The sequence below is a fragment of the Gracilinanus agilis genome, chromosome 5, assembly GCF_016433145.1.
Source record: "Gracilinanus agilis isolate LMUSP501 chromosome 5, AgileGrace, whole genome shotgun sequence".
NCBI lineage: Eukaryota > Metazoa > Chordata > Mammalia > Didelphimorphia > Didelphidae > Gracilinanus > Gracilinanus agilis.
The window spans coordinates 239,873,908-239,880,066 of record NC_058134.1 but is presented as its reverse complement, the minus strand read 5'-3'; positions in this window follow the sequence as shown (position 1 = coordinate 239,880,066).

The following is a 6,159-nucleotide window of genomic DNA, read 5'->3' as shown; positions in this document are numbered from 1 at the left end:
CCAATGCCTGAATATGAGACTCTAAGGAGGAGTCCTTTGTTTTTCCATCATCCCTGGGGTGATCTCAGAGCTGGCCATCAGGTTGGCACAAGGACAGACTTCAGATTTCACCACCCAGTTGCTCCCCAGCTCAGATTTGTTGACTGGTCAGGCATGCTCCAATGGATTGGCCAAATGCCCTAGAGGAGCCTGAAATATTTAACTTGTCCAGAAAGGGGTTTCATAATTCGTCTTGGCTCCAAGAATGGAAGCCCAATCCAAAAGTGTGTTCTTTGACTCTTTATGGTTAGCGAAATGAACAAGATTTGAGATAAACCAATGTGGGTCACCGAATTAGAACCTGGCAAAGGAGTAAAGGAGAAGAGAGTTCAGTGAGTGAGGGAAAACACGGCTATAGCTGAGGATGGATACTCCCCAATGCCCAGTGCCCCAGGGTAAAAAAGTAGGCCTGCTTTGGCTCTTGCCAATATTTTTGTCCAGATTTGAAGTTTTCCAGTACCGTTCTCTATTTAACATAAGGGCAGAAGGGATAGGAGCCACAGGGTCCTGGAAAGAAAAGAGTGACTCAGAGGACAGGAAGGAGGAGAAAAGAAAAAAAGGAAACCAGGGGGAGCCTGGGGAGAGACCAAATGTACAGTTCATTTTGGAGAAGGAAGTGCCAACCAGCAGAGGAAGTCAAAATTCAGAACTGCTTGATGAAGGTTGGCCAATCACTTCTGAATTAGCAAGAAGTGGAGGTGTTCCTGTGGTCCTCATTATCTCTAAAAGCTTCAGAAATATATTCTGACTTAAAATGTCCATTATTAACAGAAATAGAAAATTTTCAGAGATCATCTCATTTCTTGGAGTAGGTGGTAGTTTCAGAAATAAATGATTTCTGAATTGTAAATGAAGATTTTCTTGTCCAAAAAAATTACATGACATCAGGGATCGTGAGTCCACAAATAGAGAACTGCAAAGGGATCATAGAGGCCAGCTAATCCAACTTCTTCAATTGACAGTGGAAGAAATAGGTCTGAAGAGATGAACATAAATGATGTCAGAGACAGGATTTGAAGCCAGATGACTCCACTGACAATGTTATTAACCCTGTGCCAGAATGAATAAATTCACATAAAAAAAATGAATTCACGTAAAAATGTGGCATTATAAAAAAGAGACTAGGGGGCAGCTAGGTGGCTCAGTGGAGAACCAGGCCTGGAAGTCCTAGGTTTAAATTTGGCCTCAAATAATTCCTAGTTATGTGTCCCTGTACAATTCGCTTAACCTCAAATGCCTAGCCCTTACCACTCTCCTGCCTTGGAACCAATAGTTAGTTTCAATTCTGAGACAAATGTAAGGATACTGCTACAACTACAACTACAACTACAACCACCACTACCACCACCACCACCACCAGAAGTTATTAGAACTAGAAAGGACCTTTGAGATCAGCTATTCCAACCCATCTGAAAATGGAGGAGGTTTATAAAAAGATGACCACTAAGATCCCTTATAGCTCTGCATTTATGACCATAAAATTAAAAACATATTTATTTATTTATTTGTTCATTTGTTTATTTATTTATTTATTTTGTTTTTGGCTATTTCTTTATTTATTTATTTTTTAAAACCCTCACCTTCCATCTTGGAGTCAATACTGTGTATTGGCTCCAAGGCAGAAGAGTAATAAAGGTAGGCAATGAGGGTCAGGTGATTTGCCCAAGGTCACACAGTTGAGAAGTGTCTGAGGCCAGATTTGAACCTAGGACCTCCCATCTCTCGGCCTGGCTCTCAATCCACTGAGCTACCCGGCTGCCCCCCTAAAAACATATTTAGATGAGCACATACATCGGTACTGTGCAAAGGAAATTTACCTTTCCCCCCTTTCTGGGGTCTCACAGCTACCTGCATACCTGGTGGGAGCCTGAACCTGACCCAGAGGCAAGGATTGTGTGAAGGAAATCATTGAGTGGATTTGGTCACAAGAATAGAAATGCAGCTGGAAAAAGGCAGCAATAGAGTCAAGAGATCAGGAGACAGGACAGGGCAGCCGGGCCACAATAGAAGCCACAGCTGACTCCCAAGAGACATGATTTGGGAGGGATGTGCAACTTTGCCTCCTTTAATCCAATTCATGCACCACTGAAACACATCATCCTGTGAGGTTACTGATCCTCTTTGAAAAAAAAGGACAACAGCCTAAGTTTGACACAGGGGATTCACAAATATTAAGAGACCCAACAAAGAACTGGTATGCAAGGCAAACTTCCATGGATAATTTAAAAAAAATTTTAATAACAGGAGGCAGATAGGTGGCTCAGTGGTTTGAGAGTCAGGCCCAGAGACAAGAGGTCTTGGGTTCAAATCTGGCCTCAGACACTTCTTAGCTGTGTGATCCTGGGCAAGTCACTTGACCCCCATTGCCTAACCCTTCCCACTCTTCTGCCTTGGAACCAATACACAGTACTGATTCTAAGATGGAGGGGAAGGGTTTAAAAAAATTTTAATAACAAATTTCCATATAAGTTTTCTGAAGTTATATAATTCCAACCGTCTCCTCCCTTCTTCTCTCCCACCTTCCCGGAGCTGACAAGCAATTCAATCTAGGTCATACATGTAATATTTTATATTTATTTTATTTTTATATTTTAATAACACATTTCAACATAAGTTTTCTGAAGTCATATGATCATGGATGATTTTTGGAAAAAAGGACATGGGCATGAATTGTTCAAGATGACAAGACCTGGATGGTTTTGATCCGGTTTCATTCACATTGCCTGTAGCCAGTGCAATGAGTTCATAACCAAACCATCTTTTCCAGGCTTGAGTCTTCAGTGATATATTTTATTCCTCTCCTCACCCTCCTGTTGCCCTTGGTAACTGTTACAGTCCTGTTATGCCTTACTATTGCCATTTGGATTGCCATTTTGTGACGATTCTTGACAGGCAGTATTTCTTGACAAGTTCTTGAGGCAGTATTTCTAAATTTTAAAGTAATTTATTAACTAACTGGGTGAGACATCCTACTCTGGTCAAATGTTTCTCTCAATAATCAAAGAACCCCCTCTATCCTGGCTCAGGTACCTGTATACACTTAAAAGAGCTCATTATTCAGCTCTTCCCTAAAACAACTCTAATTAGTAAATAGTTAATTAAGAAAGTTGGTCCATCAAACTATTTACCCTTCCCCATCCCCATGTGATAAAACTCATGTAGGTAGGAAGAGAATCCTTTTCGATCAACCAAATTTTGTTAAAAGGAAGACATTCATTGGAATTCCTAATGACAAAGAAAGTGTAAAAAAGCAGAGTCTCTGACCTGGAACCCACACACAAGAATACAGAGGAATTCTCTCTAATCCAAGATCCTTAAAAAGAAATTAATATAGTATATGAAAAATAAATTTTCACAATTTTAATTTAGATGAAAACAATCACATAACTGTTTCCTCGTTTTTCTTTTTTTAAGCAGAGTCCAAATGATCTCCTACTATTTATGAAATCCCTTTTGGGGTTATTATCAGAGGCTCAAATTCTACATCTTCCTACAAATAAAATCCCCTGAGGGACATTCTTATAATGGTAAGTATTTTTAAAGGATTAGTTTTGCTTAGAGATATGGCACAGTAGATAGAGAGGCTAACCTTCCAGTCAGGAAAATGTGGATTCAGAACATCATGCCTTCAGTGTGACCCTCAGAAGTCCTTTTGACAGCTCAGCATCCCCCTCCCACCCTGAGGCAATTTTCTGAGATATGTTAGAGTGTTGGGCATTGGTTGGGAGGGAATTTTCACCCTGAGAGTACATTGAGCTGAATTAGTTATAGGGAGTGTCTATGTTGATGGTACCCTAGATAGTTGAAATCTGCAGGGTCAGAACTTCCCAGTTTCTAACATACAAGAGCACACACACACACACACACACACACACACACACACACACACACACACACACTTTTTTTCTCATAAAGTACATGTATGAAAACTGACATTTTCATCATTGAAAAAATCACATTGTGGTGTCCTCTAGAGAAAGTATGTAGTTCTATGGCTGCCTAGGGGGGCAGAAAGAACTCATTCTGCTTCTAAGGAAAAAATCCCTGCTGACAGGGATTTTTGTATCCACAGTAACCAGTGATGGATTTTCAAACATATTCTCAATTCCCCCTTCAGTGGTTTGTGCTTCCAAGTGAACAGTTGCCTAACCCACAAGGTCTCCAACCTAAACACATTATTATTTGACTAAAGGGGAAAATTGGAAATTGAGGAATAAGAACTAATTCTGTAGTTAATCATGTCTGGGACATCACCTGTCAGATCTTCCTCCCTGGGGGGTGGAAATATATATATAAATATATATATACACACACACATACACATGCATATATGTGTATATGTATGAATTTGTGTATGTATGTAGGAAATGGATGATTTCAAGTTCAGTCAATACCAATTCAATCTAATTCACCAAATATGTATAAGTATTTTTTAGGTTCCAAGAATTACTGCTAGGGATACAAATAAAAAAATAAGAGTCCTGGACCTCAAGAACCTTTACTAAGGAGGATAGAATGTACATAGATAAGTAAAGATGAAATGTATGCAGAGTAAATGCAGCATAATTGTGAAGAAGGTACGCTAGAGGAGAGGAGGGGAGTCAGGAAAGGCTTCATGTAGAAGGGAGTAATTGGATTATGTCATGAAGGTAGCTAGAGTACTCAAGATATGGTTCATAGATTACCAGATCATAGACTTGGATTTGGAAGAAACTTCAAAAACTATCTAGTCCAGCCCACTCTTATCACAGATGAGGAAACTAAGGCTTACAGAGGTTAGGTGACTTGCCTGAAGTCATATAGGAAATAAAGAACAGTGGTAGGATTTGAATCCAATTCTTCTGACTGGAGGTGAGGAGAGTTTGTATTCCAGGAACAAGGAACATAGTACTAGGGTATGTGGAATAATCTTTCTTAATTTCTCTAATTAATAGAGAGAGAAAAAAAAAAGCTGGAATGCTTCCATCCTTTTTTTTTTTTTTTTTTTTGGTCTCTCAATCACATAAACCTTGGGGGATTACAGTCAAGTGACAATTTGGCTTACCCTATATAGTACTTATTTATTCAAAGCCATTTTCAAAGACCAATTTAAAAGGAGTTTTTTAATTGCCTGATAACATCCTAATCCATCATTTTGTTACCTACGTAGGCAGTCATGTCACTGGATAGTTGGTGATAAATGAAAGCTGAAGGCTTTTCTTACATGGCTATTTTTCACCAGTGCCACTCTCCTGATGCAAGACCCATCAGAGGAGTATTTTATGATACAAGACTTCCTCCTAAGCTCTCTTCAGTCCTTGCCAACTTGCCACAGAGGAAGCAAGCCATAAACAGGAGGCTGACCTTGCAAGTTTCTTTTCTCATTTCCCCTTGATCTTCCCCATCCCATTCTTGCTTGCCTCACCCTGATGGGACTATTCTTTTCAAGTTACCCCCTGGCATGAGGAGTGGAGAAAAAGTCAAACATGAAAGTGTCTCAAAACTTCCCACATGATGGGATTCTGACAAGTTTACAAAATTACCTTTCCCTTCCCAGTGACCTCTACTGGCTTTCTATGACCTCAACAAGACAGTCAGCTGTCAGGAAATCATCAGATCAAAAATTTAGAGTTGGAAAGAATCTTGGAGGGACAACTAGTTCAACCAAGTCATTCTATAAATTAGAAGATGGAAATCTAAAGAAAGGATGATTTAAAAAAAAAAAAACTTTTCTGTCATCCAGAGGCTCTCTATTATTAAACCAGGAGCTATATATGCAAGTCATTAAGGCCAGATATAGGAATTGTTTTTTGTTTTTTTTTAATTAATGCCCCCCCAAAATGGTTATAGAGCTTATTTTTTTAAAAATATGCCTTATATGGGAGGAAGCAGGAAAGAATAACTATTCTTCAGAATCTAGAGGGACAAGTAGAAGCTGAGTAGATCACTTCATAAGTAAATATTTTATACTGTGGTATTCTGCCTATTCTGCCAAAGCTTTGTTCCTAAGGGCCTTAGAAAGAAAGAAAAGAAGAAGGAAGGGAGGGAGGGAGGGAGGGAGGAAGGGAAGAAGGAAAGAAAGAAGGAAGTGAGGGAAGAAGGAAGTGAGAAAGGAAAGGAAAGAAAGGAGGAAGGAAGGAA